Here is a 24,541-nt window from a genome sequence, read left to right as displayed (position 1 = left end):
GCTGGCTGGCTGGCTGGGTGCCTGGCTGGCTGGGTGGGTGGCTGGCTGGCTGGCTGGCTGGCTGGGTGCCTGGCTGGCTGGCTGGCTGGCTGGCTGGCCAGTTACAACAATTCTCATCAACCTTTACATAGTTGTTGTCGTTAATTCATTTACATACACGAAAATCCATCGTTTAATTCTCAGGTTTACCCATATATCAACGACTACCCCTCGCCTCGACTCTCCGATATTGCCATGCCCCCATTCCTCCGTCTCTCCCTCTCCCTCTCTCTCTCTCTCTCTCTCTCTCCCCCCCCCCACCCGTGCCGCGGGGTGGCTTGCAGAAAGCAATTACGTGAAGAGGTACGGGACAAAGATAGGAGGAGGCCGGGGACTAGTCTTGGGCCTCTTGGACCAACAGACACAACACTGCCGCTACACGCGAGAGACGCCCGGGGATATTTCCCTGCTACTCACTGGGGATATTTCCCTGCTACTTATTCCCCCACACCATCACCACCCACCCACCCCCCTGGCATGCTTTCAGACGGCCGTCAGTGTGGCCACTCTGTAAGCCGGCCGTCAGTGTGGCCACTGTAAACCGGCCACAATTCTGGCCACTCTGTAAACCGGCCACCCTCCACAAATGGCCTGGACATCTACGATATATATAACTCCACAGAGGAGTTCCTTTCCTGGAATATATTTTCAATGAATTCTTCACTTAATTTTTTTTGACTGGAGAAATAGAAAGTGTCAAAACTTTTGGGTTTAATCATAAAGAACAAGGGAATACAAAAATGGGAAGCGCGCACCATATATATACACGGGTATGGTGATCCCTGGGACGTGAGAATGGTGACTGGTGTTGGTGGTAGTGTAGGTGGTGATGATGGTGATGTTAGTAGTGGCGTAGGTAGTGGTAGCAAAGTGGGTCTTGTAAGGCCAGGAGTGGCAACCCTTGCACTAACACACACACACAACACACACACGAGAGAGAGAGAGAGAGAGAGAGAGAGAGAGAGAGAGAGAGAGAGAGAGAGAGAGAGAGAGAGAGAGAGAGAGAGAGAGAGAGAGAGAGAGAGAGAGACAGAGACAGAGAGAATAATAGTATTACCTACACCTGAGACACACTCGTTACCTCCTTACTCATCTCACAGACTCCTGTAGACCTCAATATCTCCCAAATACCTCCTGCCGGTGACCTAAATACCTTGCAAATATCTCTCATGTGTGCTTGAACGCTCTCCTTCATGTTCTTGCATCTGGAGCTGTCAGCTCACACCTGCAGCCTTCACACTCACTGGTTACCACGGAGCTGGTATCCAACCTCACCACACACCATCACCAGGTGTGGGGGGAGGCAGAGCAGTCACTACAGTTGTGGGGGTGAAGCAGAGCAGTCACTACAGGTGTGGGGGTGAGGCAGAGCAGTCACTACAGGTGTAGGGTGAGGCAGATCAGTCACTACAGGTGTGGGGGTGAGGCAGATCAGTCACTACAGGTGTGGGGTGAGGCAGAGCAGTCACTACAGGTGTGGGGGAGAGGCAGAGCAGTCACTACAGGTGTGGGGGAGAGGCAGAGCAGTCACTACAGGTGTGGGGGTGAGGCAGAGCAGTAACAAGGTGTGGGGGTGAGGCAGAGCAGTAACAAGGTGTCGGGGGGGGGGAGGAAGAGAAGGAGGGAGGGGGGAGAGAGACAGAGAGAGGAGGGGGGACAGGAGAGGAGGAGGACAGGGGGGGAGGGTGGACAACACCTCCCAAGGTGATGGTGTGTCAGGGGACAAGGTCAGAAGATCAGAGCCAACATTCGTCAAGAATGTGTGTGTGTGACACTTACGAAACCTATACATCTTTTACCTCAAATCATAACGACTTAAGTTTGACGTTATTAAACACCTTATAGCACACTGAAGCGCTACGAGGCTTGTCAATAACAACAATAACCCTGAGTTGTGATGTTTCGAAGCCTGTATAAACGGGCTTAACTACTACAGACCCCCCGAGGTGTAACGAATGACGAAAAAAAAAGATGTAGAGGTTTCGCAAAGTGGACACGTGAATGGTCGATGATTCCTGGGTGTCTGTTACCTCGGCCGAGCAACAGGAAGGTGAGTGAGTGAGGTTACCGTCCTCCCATAAGTGTCAACAATGATCTCATCCGCCTCCACTACCCAGTCACCCCCACACCTGCTGGCTCCGCTACATCCCTCATATCCTTCCTCCTCATCCTCATCCCATCCCTCCTCCTCCTCCTTCAGTCCTACATATCTCCCAGCCCCAAAGACGTCTCCTCCTCTCGCCTGCACTTCCACACCAATCATCACTTTATTTACCTCTCTCTCTCTCTCTCTCTCTCTCTCTCTCTCTCTCTCTCTCTCTCTCTCTCTCTCTCTCTCTCTCTCCCCCTCTCTCCCTGTCACAACTATATCCTCCTCTCTCTCCCCCTTCCCCCCACTTCCTCATCCTCTGTGTCTCTCATATCCATACCCCTCGGTATTGGATAGCGAGGGGTATCCACACCTGCACCTTCCCTCAGCGCCAGGAACCCATCCAGTCACTGCCCAGGATGTAATGTACCCCCCAGGCCAGAGCGCTGAGAGGACGCCCGATGATAAATACTGACGTAGCTGAAGTTACTTGAGCGGAGATCTTGGTCCAGCAACCGAGGCGAGGAAATAAAATCTGATATAAGATGCACGAGAGACAAGACCAGATTAATAGGAACGATACAAGGTATGGATTAACATTGAGAGGAGAGAGAGAGATAAGAGGTAGAGAGATAAGAGGTAGAGAGATAAGAGGTAGAGAGAGAAACGGTTAAGGATAACAACAGCAGCATCAGCAGCTGTCGACCATTGATTCCCGCATCGCACAGTGTTGCTATGGTTGCACGACACGTGGGGGGGTGATGGGGGGGGGGGAGGAGTATACCTTTTGTCCCACTGACTCACATTGCCCCCCACCCCCCACCCCTGCCCTCCCCACAAGTAAGGGAAGAGTAATACCTCTTCTTCCAGAGACTCGCTGGAAAGGCGGGGTCCAAGAGCTAGTAGCTCTGTTCTGCAGGTACATATAGTAACTACATAGCCACCAGTAATGCTCAAATATACAGTGAGACAGTCATCGCCATCCACACCATGGGCAAAGTTTCTTTCACCCTGAATGCCCCCGTTACCTAGCAGGAAATAGGTACCTGGGAGTTAGTCAGCTGTCACGGGCTGCTTCCTGGTGTGTGTGTGTGTGTGTGGTGTGGAGAAAAAAAAGTAGTTAGTAAACAGTTTATTGACAGTTGAGAGGCGGGCCGAAAGAGCAAAACTCAGCCCCCGCAAACACAACTAGGTGAATACACCCAGTGCCAACCACACCCAGTGCCAACCACACCACCACCAACCACACCCAGTGCCAACCACACCACCACCAACCACACCACCACCAACCACACCACCACCAACCACACCCAGTGCCAACCACACCACCACCAACCACACCACCACCAACCACACCACCACCAACCACACCACCACCAACCACACCACCACCAACCACACCAACGCCCAGACCCCAACTACTAACACAGTGCCACAAACCTACATACAAAACTCTCTGAATCCTTCGAAAAAAAAAATACACTAAAAAACCCCTTGCAACTGCATATAAAACATAATGGCATGACCAAAACTAGAGTTTACTAACTTGCAAATTCCTCCGCATTAAATACATCAGCGCGAACACACTCACAAAATAAAACCATGAATACAGCATAAAATAAAATACAGTACCTCCAGTTCGTTAAAATCCGGCGCGAAAAATACGCATTCCTTAACAAGAGAATTTCCAGATAGACAGGAGACTGAAGCGTCGAGAATATCCAATGACAGAGACTATCTATCAATCTGCTCTTCTGGACTTTCGCTCTCAATCTGGTCACAGGTTCGAGTCCTGTACGGGCTGTCTATTTAATGGGGTGAGAATAGCTTGAGCTACCTCATCCCTTTGTGTGTATTTTACCTCAATAAACTTATTTCAATTTCAATTTCAATCTGCCACTCCGTAAAAAGGAGTGGCAGGGACGGTAGAGCGACGGTCTCGCTTCGTGCAGTTCGGCGTTCAATCCCCGACCGTCCACAAGTGGTTGGGGGCACCATTCCTTTCCCCCCGTCCCATCCCAAATCCTTATCCTGACCCCTTTTAAGTGCTATATAGTCGCAATGGCTTGGCGCTTTCTCTTCATAGTTCCCTTCCCTTCCGTAAAACGGATAGAAACGGTTACGCCAAAGCCAGAGACGTACGAACGAACCCAAACAACCCCCCCCCCCCCCCCCACCTAATCTATCGAGGTTTACGCATAAAAAGCAACAATATGGCTGTGTTTTTATAACTGTTACCATTACGTCGATTTTGCTACCGGTATGGACGTAAAGAAATGACGGAAGGGGGGGGGGGGGGGGGTAGGGGAGGACGGGCTGACCTCTTCACCCAAACGGGAGACACGGTCTGACCCCTCACCCAAACGGGAGACACGGTCTGACCCCTCACCCAAACGGGAGACACGGTCTGACCCCTCACCCAAACGGGAGACACGGTCTGACCCCTCACCCAAACGGGAGACACGGTCTGACCCCTCACCCAAACGGGAGACACGGTCTGACCCCTCACCCAAACGGGAGACACGGTCTGACCCCTCACCCAAACGGGAGACACGGTCTGACCCCTCACCCAAACGGGAGACACGGTCTGACCCCTCACCTAAACGGGAGACACGGTCTGACCCCTCACCCAAACGGGAGACACGGGCTGACCCCTCACCCAAACGGGAGACACGGGCTGACCCCTCACCCAAACGGGAGACACGGTCTGACCCCTCACCCAAACGGGAGACACGGTCTGACCCCTCACCCAAACAGGAGACACGGTCTGACCCCTCACCCAAACGGGAGACACGGTCTGACCCCTCACCCAAACGGGAGACACGGTCTGACCCTTCACCCAAACGGGAGACACGGTCTGACCCCTCACCCAAACGGGAGACACGGTCTGACCCCTCACCCAAACGGGAGACACGGTCTGACCCCTCACCCAAACGGGAGACACGGTCTGACCCCTCACCCAAACGGGAGACACGGTCTGACCCCTCACCCAAACGGGAGACACGGTCTGACCCCTCACCCAAACAGGAGACACGGTCTGACCCCTCACCCAAACGGGAGACACGGTCTGACCCCTCACCCAAACGGGAGACACGGTCTGACCCTTCACCCAAACGGGAGACACGGTCTGACCCCTCACCCAAACGGGAGACACGGTCTGACCCCTCACCCAAACGTGAGACACGGTCTGACCCCTCACCCAAACGGGAGACACGGGCTGACCCCTCACCCAAACGGGAGACACGGACTGACCCCTCACCCAAACAGGAGACACGGTCTGACCCCTCACCCAAACGGGAGACACGGACTGACCCCTCACCCAAACGGGAGACACGGACTGACCCCTCACCCAAACGGGAGACACGGGCTGACCCCTCACCCAAACAGGAGACACGGTCTGACCCCTCACCCAAACAGGAGACACGGTGCTGGAGAAGAGATTGAATTACCCCACAAACAATTGCTACATAAAACTAAAGCAATTTAGCCACAGAAATAATATACAAATGAGAGGCTCTAAGCAACAGCCTGTTGGACCAAGCTCTCACAAGTCAGAAATAACAACTCCCAGAACCACATCAAGCAGTTTTACCAATGAGTAAATACTCCAAAAATGAACAAAGTCTGGGATGCTCGCAGACGCAGGTTCGAATCCCCGTCACGGCCCTTGTGGATTTGTTCATTTGATGCATCACGTTAGTGTGATCTCTGTGTGTACTCCAAAAATCTATTACAAAAAGCACATGGAATACAGTAGGTCTAATTAATACACTCTGAAACATATTGGCAGAATTAAAGGATATTCTCTCTCTCTCTCTCACCCGGATACAGGATACTTGTCTAGTATTTCTACTGTGTACGCATATCGGATACATGAACAGCGTGTGTGTTGTGTATTCATACTGGATAAGTGTCTTGCCATTTGGTCATACAGGATGTATAACTAGTTTGCCCAATCTGTATTCATATTAATCGGTGTGTAGGATGTAATACACAAGAGGGGGGGGGGGAGGGACGATTACCACACACACACACACACCCAGGCTAAAGTCAGATGTACAGGGAGAAGAGGGGGGGGGGTGGATGTGCAGGGGGTTGGGGGGGGGGGGGGGAAGGAGGCATCCATATGTCATCCTTGAATATGGATGAGTCATAACTGCTCATCTCTCATCCACCTTGAACCCCACCTCCTCCCCCCCCCCTATCTACACAACTACCTACAACTACTCAACTATCTACACCTTGTTACCACACAATCGACCTACCTCTACTACTATTCCGTCTCCCCTCCCCCACAACCCCCACGATAGTCGTGTCTGTCACCCGACTTGATAATGGTCTACGAGGGACCGAAACGTCGTCGTTTCTTAATTTTTCTGACGTGTGGTTGAATCATCACAGCCTTGTTATCCTCCGCCACTATTCTGCTCGACACACTACGGCAGTCACTGCTCCCTCTTTCCCTCGCTAACTCTGCCCCCCTTTGGAGCACCACCATGGAACAGGGAAAGAAGGGAAAGGGGGTGAAGATATTGCCTGCTTCGACGACCCGAGGGCTGCTTAGCGTGGCTTCCGAAAGCCGTCTTCTGGCCTAAGGAAGAGAGAGAGAGACTTATTGCTTCCTATTCTCCGAGGTTTAAGTCTTGAAATCCTGTTGGGTTTTCTCCCCTGCGAATCTTCCTGTTTGCGAGTGAAACCGTGGTCTCTAACTCCAAATATAAAGGTTAGATGAGTACGGTATTCATCCAGTGTTGATGTCATCGGTGATACGCTGTCTGAAACATCACACAACGTAACACAAATGTTGTTCCAGTGTAGTAAGTGTTTCCTAGTTAGAGCAAATGACTATGATTCTCCTCAAAGTACCCTCCCCCCCCCCCCCAGGCAGCTTAAAGAAGACGTCTTGAAGGTTCCTGAAGGTTGGCGACTCCTTGGGCCAGATTCACGAAGCAGTTACGAACCTGTACGTCTGTTCTCAATCTTTGGCGGCTTTGTTTACAAATATTAAACAGTTAATGAGCTCTGAAGCACCAGGAGGCTGTTTATAACACACACAGATCACACTAACGTGATGCATCAAATGAACAAATCCACAAGGGCCGTGACGAGGATTCGAACCTGCGTCCGGGAGCATTTTAACCCTGTCTGTGTCTGGGATGCTCCCGGACGCAGGTTCGAATCCTCGTCACGGCCCTTGTGGATTTGTTCTGTTTATAACAATAACAACAGTTGATTGGGAAGTTTTCAGGCTTGTAAACTGTTTAATAAATGTAAGCAAAGCCGTCAAAGATTGAGGAAAGATGTACACGTTCGTAAGTACTTGTGTAACTGAGATATATACAAGAGTTGTTACATTCTTGTACAGCCACTAGTACGCGTAGCGTTTCGGGCAGGTCCCTGGAATACGATCCCCGCCGCGAAGAATCGTTGTTACAACCAAGTACACATTATACTGTTGCGTTAAACAGAGGCTACAGTTAAGGATTTGCGCCCAGTAAATCCTCCCCGGTCAGGATACGAACCCAGGACAAAGCGCTCGCGGAACGCCAGGCGAGTGTCTTACCACTACACCACGGAAACTGGAAAAACTGCTTCGTGAATCTGACTCCTTGTTATCTTGAGGTTATCTTGAGATGATTTCGGGGTTTTTAGTGTCCCCGCGGCCCGGTCCTCGACCAGGCCTCCACCCCCAGGAAGCAGCCCGTGACAGCTGACTAACTCCCAGGTACCTATTTTACTGCTAGGTAACAGGGGCATAGGGTGAAAGAAACTTTGCCCATTGTTTCTCGCCGGCGCCTGGGATCGAACCCAGGACCACAGGATCACAAGTCCAGCGTGCTGTCCGCTCGGCCGACCGGCTCCTACTTGTGTCTGGAGGTATGACACAATGTATCACCCGTCGCCACCCATCACGTGTCTTCAACACCTCTTGTTTAAGCTGTCTGGCGCAAAGTTTGAGGAGAATTATAACCATTTTCCATTCTTTAGAGGCATAAGAAAATATCACTTTCTAGGAAAAAAAATACTAATGTTTCACGGGTGTTACCAATTAATAAACCAATCCGTCCTCAGTGACTTACACGGGTACGGTACGGGTTGCTTTTTTACTGTACCGGCCTGTAGCCAATCTTGTGCTACAGGAGAGAAAAAAACAGTTCCAATCTCCCTCCGAGTACAGGCACACACACACATCTCTTCAAACTGATCACAGCCTGGCTGATCCGTTTATGTGATGAAACACATTGGTATGTATTTATCCAGTTCCCACTATTGAGCACCGAAATAGGCTGGTGATAGTTAGTATTTCTATAAGTAAAGAGGTGTTAGTGTAGCTCTGAACACCGGTACAACCCATTTGGACCGTGACGGTACATGAGAATGTACCGGTAAGCATGAGGTGAACCGGGTGTGTGTGTGTGTGTGTGTGTGTGTGTGTGTGTGTGTGTGTGTGTGTGTGTGTGTGTGTGTGTGTGTGTGTGTGTGTGTGTGTGTGTGTATGTGTGTACGTACTCAAGGCTCAGCCAGAACACCACTGGTGGCTTACCAGTGTTGGGATACGTGCCGGTTATGTCCCCACAGGGATCACCCCATCCACCCTCCACCTTCCTGGGTGCTCCAATGTTTGACTTGCTCACTCCCACCACTTGCGCGACACCCCCCGAACCCAGTCTGTGACAGGTACTCCTCACTGTGTGAGAGTAACCCCTTCCCCTCAGCACTCCAGTACACCCTATGAGTGACCTCCTGCCTCTCCCTGCGTCATCAGCCTACCCCAAAGTCAGTCAGTCTCTCTCTCTGTCTGTCTCTCTCTCTCTCTCTCTCTCTCTCACCCTCAACGCAACTTATACCCAAATCTCCCATCAATTATAGTTCCAGACGCTGGGCAAAACTTACATGCCAGTAGGTATTACCTCGCCAGCCGGCAACCCAAGTGCTGCAGAGGTTACGGAGCCGACACCACCTCAGGAGAACCAAGCGGCATTATATACAGTTAGTTTGGTCATTGTATTAATTAATTAGGCGCCCCATACCCATCTCGCGGGCGATGGTGGATCGGAAGAGTCACAGAGACTATCAGGAATTGAACCATACAGTTAATTTACCTCAGCAAATAGTAATCTTGTGGAACTAGTTGCACATTGGTTTTAACACACACACACACAAATTATTATATATATATATATATATATATATATATATATATATATATATATATATATATATATATACATATATATATATACACATATATATATATATATATATATATATATATATATATATATATATATATATATATATATATATATATATATATATATATATATTTATTTATGACACACCCGACCCTCGTCTCCAACGAGGACATAATCTTCCTGTGCTCACTCATCTGGATTATGCTTCCCATATCCATACGTATTGTCTTCCAGAACTGGATATTCAAGTCATCTAAATAAATATATACATATAATCACTAGAAGTCCCCGGCTGCGCCTGGGTCTCTCTCCTCTCCACCCCTCTCTTGCAGTGCTCCCTGGGGTACCCAGTGTTCCTCGGGTGACACATTACATCGTCACTGCAAATCATCTAAAAATTAGATCGTTGAACACCACCTACGTCAGACCAGTTTCAGAGTATGCAGCCCCATCTAAACAACAACATATAGGAAAACTCGTCCTAGAATTGCGAATGATGAGAGTGTGAAGAGTGATTGAAGGAATAAAACCTAACGGCGCTAGAAAGAGAGAGGGAGAAGACATGATAGCGACGTATATAATACATGAGATTGACAGTGAAAAAAAAATAGATGTTCATAGTGAATACAATAGAATATGGAGAGCGGTTTGAGACTCCTTTGACCTTCTAGCAGGTCAAAGGTGAAAGGGTCACTGACCTGCTTACCGATGGAATAATTGATAAAAAAAATAGTAATCACAAGAAATCCCAAATTGGACAGATCAAGCCCGTCTCGTTCGTAAGTGGTACACCTGTCTACTGCCGGCTTCCTCCCTGGCCTCCTCTGTCTGGCCGAACACGTCTGTAAGAAACTCAAGGATTGCCTCGGCCTCTTGACGGAAGAGCGTCGACTCGTCAATGTCGACGGGTAGACAGCAGTTCCAGCTGGGCTCCAACTCTACGTCAATCCAATCTTCAATCGCCTGTCTGTAATCGCTCCAGAGCTCTTGTGACGGGAAGCGGTCTCTGACTTCTCTCAAAATGTATCTCTTAAGCGCGAGATGGTCAGTGAGGAGCGGCGCCCGACTGTCTCTTTGGACGGGGGGCTGGGCGCAGGGGAACAGGTTCTGACGGCGCGGATTGCTAGGTGAGAACCACTCAGGTCGTAGGTCCACTTACTCCCCTGGGATGATGTGACAATGTTGGCTAAGCGTGGTACTGTAACTGACCTGGTCAAGGATGACACTGTAACTGACCTCCTGGTCAAGGGTGACACTGTCACTGACCTCCTGGTCAAGGGTGACACTGAAACTGATCTCCTGGTCACCTGGAGGATGTACGGCCAGAGGACACGTACCCAGACGACACGTACCCACGGGGCATAACCCCAAAGGCCATGTTTCCTGAAGCCATAATCCTATGGGACACGTGCCCCGAGTACAGCCTCTGGCCTTCTGGTCATCGAGGCTGACCTCCTAGTCCTCGAGGCTGACCACCTAGTCCTCGAGGCTGACCTCCTGGTCCTCGAGACAGACCTCCTGGTCCTCGAGGCTGACCTCCTGGTCCTCGAGGCTGACCTCCTGGTCCTCGAGGCTGACCACCTAGTCCTCGAAGCTGACCTGATCCTCGAGGCTGACCTCCTGGTCCTCGAGGCTGACCTCCTGGTCCTCGAGGCTGACCTCCTGGTCCTCGAGGCTGACCCGTCTGGCCCGACGTCTGAGCCACATCCCCGACACTAACAGAGCCGCCAGTAGGAGAGCCCCCAGTAGGAGCCACACCGCCAGCCACACACGGAGCCATTCCTCCGTCAGATGATCCATGAGACAATCCTGCAGAAGGGCTTGGAAGGGGTTTGGGATACGAACCTGGAGGGCGCCTGGGAGAGGAGCCTATAGCAGCCGTGGGAATCCTACCAAAATGCTTATTATCATTACAACTTTTGACATTTTGTAAGAATTCTTTTTACTTCAGAATTATGAATTTAAATATATAATTTGTTAATGTTTGAATGGTTTATTTTTCATTCGACTGTTGAGAAGAGAGATGTGAGTGTGGTGTGAGAGTGTACTCACCTAGTTGTACTCACCTAGTTGTGTTTGCGGGGGTTGAGCTCTGGCTCTTTGGTCCCGCCTCTCAACCGTCAATCAACAGGTGTACAGATTCCTGAGCCTATCGGGCTCTGTCATATCTACACTTGAAACTATGTATGGAGTCAGCCTCCACCACATCACCCCCTAATGCATTCCATTTGTCAACCACTCTGACACTAAAAAAGTTCTTTCTAATATCTCTGTGGCTCATTTGGGCACTCAGTTTCCACCTGTGTCCCCTTGTGCGTGTTCCCCTTGTGTTAAATAGACTGTCTTTATCTACCCTATCAATTCCCTTCAGAATCTTGAATGTGGTAATCATGTCCCCCCTAACTCTTCTGTCTTCCAGCGAAGTGAGGTTTAATTCCCGTAGTCTCTCCTCGTAGATCATACCTCTCAGCTCGGGTACTAGTCTGGTGGCAAACCTTTGAACCTTTTCCAGTTTAGTCTTATCCTTGACTAGATATGGACTCCATGCTGGGGCTGCATACTCCAGGATTGGCCTGACATATGTGGTATACAAAGTTCTGAATGATTCTTTACACAAATTTCTGAATGCCGTTCGTATGTTGGCCACCCTGGCATATGCCGCTGATGTTATCCGCTTGATATGTGCTGCAGGAGACAGGTCTGGCGTGATATCAACCCCCAAGTCTTTTTCCTTCTCTGACTCCTGAAGAATTTCCTCTCCCAGATGATACCTTGTATCTGGCCTCCTGCTCCCTACACCTATCTTCATTACATTACATTTGGTTCGGTTAAACTCTAACAACCATTTGTTCGACCATTCCTTCAGCTTGTCTAGGTCTTCTTGAAGCCTCAAACAGTCCTATTCTGTTTTAATCCTTCTCATAATTTTAGCATCGTCCGCAAACATTGAGAGAAATGAATCGATACCCTCCGGGAGATCATTTACATATATCAGCAACAAGATAGGACCGAGTACAGAGCCCTGTGGGACTCCACTGGTGACTTCACGCCAATCGGAGGTCTCACCCCTCACCGTAACTCTCTGCTTCCTATTGCTTAGATACTCCCTTATCCACTGGAGCACCTTACCAGCTACACCTGCCTGTCTCTCCAGCTTATGTACCAGCCTCTTATGCGGTACTGTGTCAAAGGCTTTCCGACAATCCAAGAAAATGCAGTCCGCCCAGCCCTCTCTTTCTTGCTTAATCTGTGTCACCTGATCGTAGAATTCTATCAAGCCTGTAAGGCAAGATTTACCCTCCCTGAATCCATGTTGGTGATTTGTCACGAAGTCCCTTCTCTCCAGATGTGTTACCAGGTTTTTTCTCACGATCTTCATCACCTTGCATGGTATACAAGTCAAGGACACTGGCCTGTAGTTCAGTGCCTCTTGTCTGTCGCCCTTTTTCTATATTGGGACCACATTCGCCGTCTTCCATATTTCTGGTAGGTCTCCCGTCTCTAGTGACTTACTATACACTATGGAGAGTGGCAAGCAAAGTGCCTCTGCACACTCTTTCAGTACCCATGGTGAGATCCCATCTGGACCAACAGCCTTTCTAACATCCAGATCCAGCAGGTCTCTCTTGACCTCCTCTCTCGTAATTTCGAACTCCTCCAAGGCCGCCTGGTTTACCTCCCTTTCTCCTAGCACAGTGACGTCACCCTGTTCTATTGTGAAGACCTCCTGGAACCTCTTGTTGAGTTCCTCACACACCTCTCTGTCATTCTCTGTATACCTGTCCTCGCCTGTTCTAAGTTTCAATACCTGTTCTTTCACTGTTGTTTTCCTTCTGATGTGACTGTGGAGTAGCTTTGGTTCGGTCTTGACTTTGTTTGCTATATCATTTTCAAAATTTTTCTCTGCTTCTCTTCTCACCCTGACGTACTCATTCCTGGTTCTCTGGTATCTCTCTCTGCTTTCTGGTGGGGGGGGGGGGGTGAGAGTGTGGTGTGAGAGTGTGGTGTGAGTGTGTGTGGTGTGTGTGTGTGGTGTGTGTGTGTGTGTGGTGTGTGTGTGTGTGTGTGTGTGTGTGTGTGTGTGTGTGTGTGTGTGTGTGTGTGTGTGTGTGTGTGTGTGAGTGTGTGGTGTGTGTGTGGTGTGTGTGTGGTGTGTGAGTGTGTGTGGTGTGTGAGTGTGTGTGGTGTGAGTGTGTGTGTGGTGTGTGTGTGTGGTGTGTGAGTGTGTGTGGTGTGTGAGTGTGTGTGGTGTGTGAGTGTGTGTGGTGTGTGAGTGTGTGTGGTGTGTGAGTGTGGTGTGTGAGTGTGTGTGGTGTGTGAGTGTGTGTGGTGTGTGAGTGTGTGTGGTGTGTGAGTGTTTGTGAGTGTGTGTGGTGTGTGTGTGTGGTGTGTGTGTGTGGTGAGTGTGTGTGGTGTGTGTGTGTGTGGTGTGTGAGAGTGTGTGAGAGTGTGTGAGTGTGTGAGAGAGAGTGTGTGGTGTGAGTGTGTGTGGTGTGTGTGTGTGTGTGTGTGAGTGTGGTGTGAGTGTCCGGTGGTCTTCTAGAGAACACACTAATAAAGAACCAGTTCCCAGAAAATATGTTCACAAAAATCGTGTTCTTCTCTTCTACGTTGTTCTGTACATTCTTTATTAACTAATGGCGTTTAACTAACCTCTATAATCTCTGTCTTAAGACACCACAAATCTAAACCTTCAAAAGAAAATGCCTGTGTCTGTCTGTCTGTCTGTCTGTCTGTCTGTCTGTCTGTCTGTCTGTCTGTCTGTCTGTCTGTCTGGGGTCTCGCTGGGCCGATGCTTGGAACTATAGCCTCACCAAACCTTGCAGGGTGACTAGCTTTGTGTCGGGGTTAATCATAGGTGGTGTCAAGGTCAAACCCAAGGGCGAACCTCCACCACTCCCCCCCCCCCCCCCCCCGCATATTGCATGCAATGTCAAATGACACATAATTGTCAATCTCACTAAATGCCAGTCATCCTCCTCACTAATATCCATCTAGCATATTATTTTCGACATGTTGGTTAAATGTTAGGTTTTGTCTTTTGAGTTTTATTGTTTATTGACGAAGTGTTTAGGAAAAATTGTATATTTAGGAAATATATTTTGTCAAAAAACGATGTTAGTAATAATAATTATTGCTACAGATGATGACGACTGTATTTATAGAAGATTGTTACAGTAATTAAGGCAGCAATTAGAGCGGTAATTAGGACAGTAATTAGGACGGTCGTGTGTGCAGTATAGATGGTTATAGTAATTACCTAAGTGTAATTACCTAAGTGTAGTTACAGGATGAGAGCTACGCTCGTGGTGTCCCGTCTTCCCAGCACTCTTTGTCATATAACGCTTTGAAACTACCGACGGTGAGGAAGATAGCGTGCAGCGAAGATGTGGATACAGTAATCATGGTCGCATTGAGTAAAGATGTATAATAATTGTATAGTAAAGTTGTATAGATGTATTGTGGTTGTGTAGTAAAGATGTGTAGTAAAGACGGCCCGAGAGTATATAACTTGAGCCAGGAGTCTTTACAAGCCTTCACACAACCCCCTTACGAAACCTTTACATCTTTCCTTAATCATCGCGACTGTGTTGACATTTAAAGAACGGTTCATGAGCTTGGAAGAGTCACAACCCGAGGTTATTATTGTTATAAATAACCGGTGTTATACCACTATAATAGTGGTAATACACACCTGTGAGACCACATACATGCAGAGTTGGGTGGAGCAGGTGTGTATGTGTATGTAGGGTATATATGTGTGTGTATGTGTATGTAGGGTATATATGTGTGTGTATGTGTATGTAGGGTATATATGTGTGTGTGTGTGTGTGTGTGTGTGTGTGTGTGTGTGTAAGGAACAACTCTCAAACACCTGTCCAGAGCAGCTGTAGAGAGGTGGCCCCCCCTAGGGCAGCTGCCCTTTAATGTTTTGCCACCAGCAACCTGAGGGCTGGACCACCTGCGGCCAGTCCTCACCTTGCACCAGCTGCGACCACCTCACCGCCATGTTTCATATGCAGGAATTAGCAAGCAAAATTGTTTTAACACAAACAGACACACAGCCAACCAGCCAGCACTCGTGTATCTCCACTATGCCATTGACCAGGCACGGTGGACCTGTGTCCGGATACGTGACCAGGATACAGCTCAACAGGCATCCCAAGTCGAGCTCACAGGTGGCTAGAGAACGCATTTCTCAGTGAAGGATTTAGGCAAAATACAGATCTTGTATTATTTCTGGCGTTTCCTTGTTGTGTGACGGTCCGACACATGCCTCAGCACCTCACTCCTGCCGTACGCGCTGCGTGAATGCATGCGTGGTGTCCGCGTGTGAACGCACTCGTGGTGTCCGCGTGTGAACGCACTCACGATATATCTACTGCTAATCTGGCAACACTCAACCAGCGGGCGGGCGAACTATACAACAGCGACGTCACCCCAACGTCGAATCGACGTATATGCTTCTACGTCGACCTGTAACAATGTGAAGATTCTATTATATTTCTTGGATACAACTGCCCCATTAACCGTATATATTTACAAGACATTTGAGTGCTGGAAGTTACAGAATGGGGTCATCAGCCTGTTGCCAAAATGGGTTCCCACAAATTTGTCGTGTTTCGGATTTTGAAACCTATGAATTTGTTGCGTTTTTACATAGGAAACATGCAACAGGTGTCGATCGCACCTCTTGCACGGTACTTCGCGAAGGAGGGACTTGTAGATTAGTTAGAGGCGGGTGTACAGTTTGCGAGGCTTGTATTCTGGGACCTGTGCATTAGTTGAATCACGGCTGAGAGGCGGGCCGAAGAGCCGAAGCTCAACCCATCTTCCTCTTCCAATTGGACCAGCTCCAGGTGGACCAGCTGCATGTGAACCAGCTGCAGGTAGACCAGCTGCAGGTGGACCAGCTGCAGGTGGACCAGCTGCAGGTAGACCAGCTGCAGGTGGACCAGCTGCAGGTGGACCAGCTGCAGGTGGACCAGCTGCAGGTGGACCAGCTGCAGGTAGACCAGCTTCAGGTGGACCAGCTGCAGGTGGACCAGCTGCAGGTGGACGGGCAACACCAGACGAAGGAAACTTCCCTCCTGCGACCAAGCCACAAAAGAGACAGCTAACACCCACTTCTCTTTACGCCGCTCCTAAACTCTCACCTCCACAACACCCACCAACTGCTGCCCCTGAAGCGCTCGACGCCCCTCCCTGTCCCTCCCTCCCTCCCTCTCTCTCTCTCTCTCCCTCTCCCTTCCAACACACACACACTCAGGAACAGATAACGTAGATAAAGTAGACATGTCCACTGATAACCAGGATAAGGGGAGGTGGAAACTTTAGAAGCGGAGGAGTTGCAGGTACACAACAACAACAACAAAACATATTAACCTAAGAATAATAAGAACATGGAATGGACTAAAGCAAAATACAGCTAACACGAACAGAGCTGGTAAGGCAGGGGCCCAACAACTTACGACAGGACACTCAGCACCGCTCCTGTGTCAGGTAAGTCCACTACGGGCTCACCATAGCCCGTGCTACTTGGCCCGCTCCTGTGTCAGGTAAGTCCACTACGGGCTCACCATAGCCCGTGCTACTTGCCCCGCTCCTGTGTCAGGTAAGTCCACTACGGGCTCACCATAGCCCGTGCTACTTGCCCCGCTCCTGTGTCAGGTAAGTCCACTACGGGCTCACCATAGCCCGTGCTACTTGCAACTTGTTCCGAGTAGCTGAATCTATATCAACATCTCAACTTGCGCTCGACGCTACAAAACACATGAACGCAAATAAAGATAAGAGCGTTTTCTCTCGAATTTCCAATAGCGACTTGACAATCTTGTTCAGTTGACCATACCTCGTGTATCGTATCACCAATAATTAAACCATTAAAGCAAGACACAGTGGTCAAAAACAAACGAACCCAATCGACAAATTAGGCCCGATTATTACAGTTTCCAGACCTTTCGTGTTCGAAACTAATAGACACGTTTAATTCTTCGCGTTCGACAGCTGCAAAGGACGCCAAAGAGAGGGCCAAAGAGAGGGCCAAAGAGAAGGCCAAAGAGAGGCCAGAGAGAGGCCGAAGAGAGGGCCAAAGAGAAGGCCAAAGAGAAGGCCAAAGAGAGGCCAGAGAGAGGCCGAAGAGAGGGCCAAAGAGAGGGCCAAAGAGAGGGCCAAAGAGAAGGCCAAAGAGAAGGCCAAAGAGAAGGCCAAAGAGAAGGCCAAAGAGAGGGCCAAAGAGAACCAGTCAAATGTATCAGAACGAGGCTATTTGTTAACGGAAGGCTCATAACGAACCAAAACAATACAAGGTATTGTATTTGAAGAGAAGAATCTGTCCCATCTAGTTTGAAAGCCTTGTACGGCGTGCAGCGAACGATGTGGTGTTGGGGGCATTAAGGCGCGCTGCTGCTGCCGCCGCCGCTGCTGCTGCTGCTGCTGCTGCCGCCGCTGCTGCTGCTGCTGCTGCTGACGCCCTGTGCAAGCTTGGCAGAGGTGCCTAAGGTAGTGAAATACGGCCTTGTAGTTTTGGGGAATTCGTATTGGGTAGTGGAGGCCGGCACGGATGCCGGAGCTTCGTTATTGGGTGGTGGAGGCTGGCACCGATGGTGGAGCTTCGTTATTGGGTGGTGGAGGCTGGCACCGATGGTGGAGCTTCGTTATTGGGTGGTGGAGGCTGGCAGCGATGCCAGAGCCCCCGTTATTGGAGTGGGCGGCGGCCAGATACCCGGATCCATCAATCCCGCTATCAATATCCAATGTCTGGAGGCTCAAGTGGAAATATGAAATAGGCGATAATAGGAAACACTGATAAATGAGATTGCAGTTTTCTTGCAGATATGACAACGCTTGTGACGGAAGGGGGTGACGGAGAGGGGGCATTATACGTCACATTATTATGTACAGCTTCGTCATACGTTATACACAGCTTCGCCACACACGTGTATCAACACGCTCACAGGAAGCTCATTCGTACAAGATAATGACAAGCGCTGACGATATGGTCGGCATAAGACAGGTCACACGAGGAGACTGCCGACCCAAGAGGCGAAGCCCGACAAACACACGCCGAAACTACGACGTTGGTACAACGTTCGAACAAGTTTTAACACTCCCTAACCAGTTATAACAACCAATAGAGCAAGTTGTAACAACGTTCTAATACGTCATAAACACGTTAAGCCAAGATGTAACAACTGTATTACACGTTGTAACAAGCTGAAAAAAAAAGAGAGATAGTTTCGGTTTGTGTTTCCAGGGAGTGACCTAAATAGGGGTCACCACTTCAGAGTAAGAGAGGTCAACAAAATGTAGAATAAAATTGTAAAATGTAAAATGTATTCGAACCCAGCTATTTACAGCTCAATAAATATGGCAGTTAAGCTCAGCACTAGAGCCAAATGTCAAGGAGCCAAGGCTCCGAAATTGGAATTCACTCCTGAGGGGAAGGGGGGGGGGAGGAGGAACCAGCAGAGACAGATAGTTACAGATGCAAGTACTTCCCAAAAAGGGGACCAGCTCATAAGAATGTAAACAAGACAGCAAAAAAAAAAAATGACAGGTTGGATGACGAGAACCTGTCAAACAAGAGATGTCACCCTGATAATAATGCACTTGAAGACACTAGTGCTCGCTAGAGTGCAATATTGATGCACTCGAGCAAGACCAAGTCCTATATAGTCATTCTGGCTTGGAGCTTTATCCTGATAATTACATTACCTTACCTCAGCGTAAAAGTAGTAAGTCAATGTAATATAATAGATGGATATATAATGGATTAGACCAATCCACAAAATTAAATGTAAATATTACAAAAGAATCCTGGATCTTAAAAACACATACATTATATATATATATATATATATATATATATATATATATATATATATATATATATATATATATATATATATATATATATATATGACAATGTCAGACCACGGAGGAAAAATGAAACAGATGTCCGGGTGTCCCATTCCGTGGTCTGACATTGTCACATTCTTAATCACGTGTTTATTTTCGTGATATACACATTATATATATATATATATTATATATATATATATATAATATATATATATATATATATAATTAGTATATTTTGGAAGCAGTCTTTCTTGTAAACATTTGTTGAATATGACCGAAAGGGTAAGATTAATAACTGAAAATGTAATAAGCATTACGAAACGCGTTCAGGCGTCAGACCAGAAATAAAGAAAGAATTTTGGAGAGTAATTTTTCAATTACCCTCGACAGTGAAGAAAAAACGTAAGGAATATTGAGAAGATTCGTGTCAGAATTATTAATCTTACCCTTTTGGTCATATTCAACAACATAAATATCTTTTTTTCTGCGAGAATTGACCCTCCAGTCAGATATGAGGAGTAGAGGTGCCAGAGCTAGGTCCAGGTGTCCCACTCCACCACCCCAGTCAGATATGAGGAGCGGAGCTGCCAGAAGAAGCTCCAGGTGTCCCATTCCACCACCCGACACACACCTGTAATGCATAACTGTTTCTCAAGACAGCACTGTAGGCTGGTGTGAGACTCCGGAAGAAGAGCACGCGCCCGACCAACACCGCCAAGCATCCACTATAACCAAGTGATATTCAAAGGTTTACTGCGACTGTAAAAATCTGAACGCGCGGAGCACAATCTCCCGGAGTGGTAAGGACCGCTGGGTGGACCAGGGACGCCACACTCCTAAGTGTGGCTCAAGGTGTGGCGTCGCCAGGGTGGGTGTGTGTGTGTGTGCAGGTCGACCCACGTGTTGGGTGTGGCGTCACCAGTGTGGCGGGACCCCCCAAAGGGGTTGAAGTTACACTCCCACAAGCACAGGTGGTAACTACATAGTTAGTACAGGTGTAACTATAGTTACTACAGTACATAGTAACTACAGGTGGTAACAATTATGTAGGTGGTAACTACATAATCTCCATACAAGAACAAAAATTATTAATTTAATAAAGAAATTTATAAAATATAACAATTTAAAATGTTTTAAGTAACTCACGTATTCTATAGCTTTGAGTAGATTTAGGGTTGAGAGCGCTCTATGTTGAGTATAGTGACACGATTTTCTTGGCGGTTTGAATTTCCCGCGTGCGCAGGATGGTGCTGCGCAGGATGGTGCTGCGCAGGCGCGAGCAAGTCGCTTGAATAACGAGTTTGTCAATCAACAATGAAAGATTGTTTTCTTTGTCTTAATAGGCCAGTTGTCAAAAGCCCATGTTGCTCTGCACTTGAGTGAGGGAGGAGGCCCGTCCACTTTGACGGGTAAGGTTCAGCCACGGACTCGAGTCCTGCATGCCCGCGTTCAATCCCCGATGGTCCAAATGGTTGGTGGGGATCGTTCCTCCACTTTGTCCTCCTATTCTGTTCAATTCCTTGTGCTATATGTCATACTGACCTAGCGTTTTCTCCTCGTAATTACCTGTGGGGGGAGGGGAGGGGGGGAGGGGAGGGGGGGGAGGGGAGGGGGAGAAAAGAGAGAGAGAGAGAGAGAGAGAGAGAGAGAGAGAGAGAGAGAGAGAGAGAGAGAGAGAGAGAGAGAGAGAGAGAGAGAGAGAGAGAGAGAGAGAGAGAGAGAGAGAGAGAGAGAGGAGGGAGGAGGCAGTGCGCGTAGAACTAACCTGTTGAAGAACATACAGCTGACATGTGAACAATTAATGAACACCGTATGAACATCACACACACACACACACCACCATCCAACCTCGAAATGATAAAATATAGACGGGGTGCGAGCAGTAACAGCCTCAATGATCGGGCGAGGAAGCAACAGCCCCAGGCCAGCTTGCAGGGCCCAGAAGACTCTCTCAAGACAGGACGGGTTGACACCCTCCCCGCCCCCCAGTCACCAGTGGCTGCTCCGTCACTTCTGACATTCCAACACATAATATCACCGAAATATCTCATTTCAGGGTGCTATCAAATGGACATTTCAAGGCAAGTTCTTGTCACTGTCAAGTCGCACTCGGAGCTGAAGCGGTGAAACGGGATTTTCGATATTTTGATTATTTTTCGTAGACATGACAATTCATTGTATTTCTATAAATATATGAAATGTTGGCATATAACCTTTAACTAATCCGCTGTGGACTTAAAGTAGGAAGGGGGGGGAGGGACTCCACAACACTGCAATAGGGGGGGGGACTCCACAACACTGCAATAGGGGGGGGACTCCACAACACTTACAATAGGGGGGGGGGACTCCACAACACTTACAATAGGGGGGGGGGACTCCACAACACTTACAATAGGGGGGGGGGGACTCCACAACACTTACAATAGGGGGGGGGACTCCACAACACTGCAATAGGGGGGAGGGACTCCACAACACTTACAATAGGGGGGGGGACTCCACAACACTGCAATAGGGGGGAGGGACTCCACAACACTTACAATAGGGGGGGGGACTCCACAACACTTACAATAGGGGGGAGAGACTCCACAACACTTACAATCGGGGGGGGACTCCACAACACTGCAATACGGGGGAGGGACTCCACAACACTTACAATAGGGGGGGGGGACTCCACAACACTGCAATAGGGGGGAGGGACTCCACAACACTTACAATAGGGGGGAGAGACTCCACAACACTTACAATAGGGGGGGGGGACTCCACAACACTGCAATAGGGGGGAGGGACTCCACAACACTTACAATAGGGGGGGGGCTCCACAACACTGCAATAGGGGGGAGGGACTCCACAACACTTACAATAGGGGGGAGGGACTCCACAACACTTACAATAGGGGGGGGACTCCACAACACTTACAATAGGGGGGGGACTCCACAACACTTACAATAGGGGGGGGACTCCACAACACTTACAATAGGGGGGAGGGACTCCACAACACTTACAATAGGGGGGAGGGACTCCACAACACTTACAATAGGGGGGAGAGACTCCACAACACTTACAATAGGGGGGAGAGACTCCACAACACTTACAATAGGGGGGGGGGACTCCACAACACTTACAATAGGGGGGAGGGACTCCACAACACTTACAATAGGGGGGAGAGACTCCACAACACTTACAATAGGGGGGAGGGACTCCACAACACTTACAATAGGGGGGAGGGACTCCACAACACTTACAATAGGGGGGAGGGACTCCACAACACTTACAATAGGGGGGGGAGGGACTCCACAACACTTACAATAGGGGGGGGGGACTCCACAACACTTACAATAGGGGGGAGAGACTCCACAACACTTACAATAGGGGGGAGGGACTCCACAACACTTACAATAGGGGGGGGGGACTCCACAACACTTACAATAGGGGGGAGAGACTCCACAACACTTACAATAGGGGGGAGGGACTCCACAACACTTACAATAGGGGGGAGGGACTCCACAACACTTACAATAGGGGGGGGACTCCACAACACTTACAATAGGGGGGAGAGACTCCACAACACTTACAATAGGGGGGAGGGACTCCACAACACTTACAATAGGGGGGGGGACTCCACAACACTTACAATAGGGGGGAGAGACTCCACAACACTTACAATAGGGGGGAGGGACTCCACAACACTTACAATAGGGGGGGGACTCCACAACACTTACAATAGGGGGGAGAGACTCCACAACACTTACAATAGGGGGGAGGGACTCCACAACACTTACAATAGGGGGATTGTGTGAAAACTCCACAAAACAAAGATTGTTTAGAGGACTCCACAAGAATGTTGCAGCAATGCAACACTACACCCCCTCCCTCCCTCCCTCCCCCCATGATGGGGGAAATGTCCCCGTGGGACACACAGCAGGACACACCCTGTGTCTTCCCCTCCCCACAGGTCCATGTATCACCAGCAGTGTCCCCGACAATGTACGCAGTGCGACAACTTCCGGCCTGATATGTATCACATGCCTCTGGGGATGGAAGGAAGGGAGGGGGGGCGGGGGGGGGAAGCCTGTCAAGAGGGAAACATATTGAACATTAATTCTTAAACACGATCCCAGCGTCTGTAAGACGTCAACTGCTCTCTCCTCTTATTAACAAGAGCTCAATTTTTAGCAGCAACATTTTCTTTCTCGTCTTGTGTTAAGACGGTGACTCTATGACTTATTCTGAATGTTGTTGTTGAAGATTCGCTACTTGGAACACAAAATTCCAAGTAGCACGGGCTATGGTGAGCCCGCAGTGGACTTTTTTCTTATTCTGAAGCTTTCAGTGTATGTGCTTTTTCATGTATGTAGGCATGTGTGGGTGTCGTTGTTTACATGTGTGCTTGTAAGGGTCGAGTGCTAGCTCCCGAGCTACATCTTAGCTACTGGCTGTCTAATGCAATGGCTTTCTACAGTTGCTGTTTGTTTGTTTTTTCTTTTTTTTTAAGTTTGATGCGTCGGTTTTTTTTTTAATATCTGGCCCCAGTTAAGACGGAGAGAATTGCTCCCAAGATGCAAGTGACTTGTCTGTGTGTCTCACAGCATCCGTGGGCCCCTGTTGTACCCCTACCCGTGGGCCCCCTGTTGTACCCCTTGTGGTAGCTACATCTTAGCTACTGGCTGTCTAATGCAATGGCTTTCTACAGTTGCTGTTTGTTTGTTTTTTCTTTTTTTTTAAGTTTGATGCGTCGGTTTTTTTTTTAATATCTGGCCCCAGTTAAGACGGAGAGAATTGCTCCCAAGATGCAAGTGACTTGTCTGTGTGTCTCACAGCATCCGTGGGCCCCTGTTGTACCCCTACCCGTGGGCCCCCTGTTGTACCCCTACCCGTGGGCCCCCTGTTGTACCCCTACCCGTGGGCCCCCTGTTGTACCCCTACCCGTGGGCCCCTGTTGTACCCCTACCCGTGGGCCCCCTGTTGTACCCCTACCCGTGGGCCCCCTGTTGTACCCCTACCCGTGGGCCCCTGTTGTACCCCTACCCGTGGGCCCCCTGTTGTACCCCTACCCGTGGGCCCCCTGTTGTACCCCTCCCGTGGGCCCCCTGTTGTACCCCTCCCGTGGGCCCCCTGTTGTACCCCTCCCGTGGGCCCCCTGTTGTACCCCTCCCGTGGGCCCCCTGTTGTACCCCTCCCGTGGGCCCCCTGTTGTACCCCTACCCGTGGGCCCCCTGTTGTACCCCTACCCGTGGGCCCCCTGTTGTACCCCTACCCGTGGGCCCCCTGTTGTACCCCTCCCGCGGGCCCCCTTGATGGTACAGACGGGCTGTACGTCTGTCAATCTTATCTATTCACAGAGAATCTTTTTCCC

At 49.2% G+C, this 24,541-nt stretch overlaps 1 protein-coding gene and 1 long non-coding RNA gene across 8 annotated transcripts in view; both read right to left on the bottom strand.

The window, feature by feature from the left end:
• Positions 1-24,541, bottom strand: part of LOC123760348 (inositol polyphosphate-4-phosphatase type I A) — a 171,157-nt gene that overhangs the window by 105,868 nt on the left and 40,748 nt on the right. The gene's annotated exons all lie outside the window — the stretch shown is intronic.
• On the bottom strand, positions 10,049-11,380 carry LOC138372722 (uncharacterized). The gene is made up of 2 exons (XR_011230897.1): positions 10,924-11,380; positions 10,049-10,884 (listed from the first exon to the last, which is right to left on the bottom strand). It is a non-coding gene; the product is annotated as an uncharacterized lncRNA (long non-coding RNA).

This window comes from Procambarus clarkii, chromosome 39 (genome assembly GCF_040958095.1).
Source record: "Procambarus clarkii isolate CNS0578487 chromosome 39, FALCON_Pclarkii_2.0, whole genome shotgun sequence".
Classification (NCBI taxonomy): domain Eukaryota; kingdom Metazoa; phylum Arthropoda; class Malacostraca; order Decapoda; family Cambaridae; genus Procambarus; species Procambarus clarkii.
Note: the sequence above shows the minus strand (reverse complement) of the source record. Positions and strands in the feature narration are given on the sequence as shown.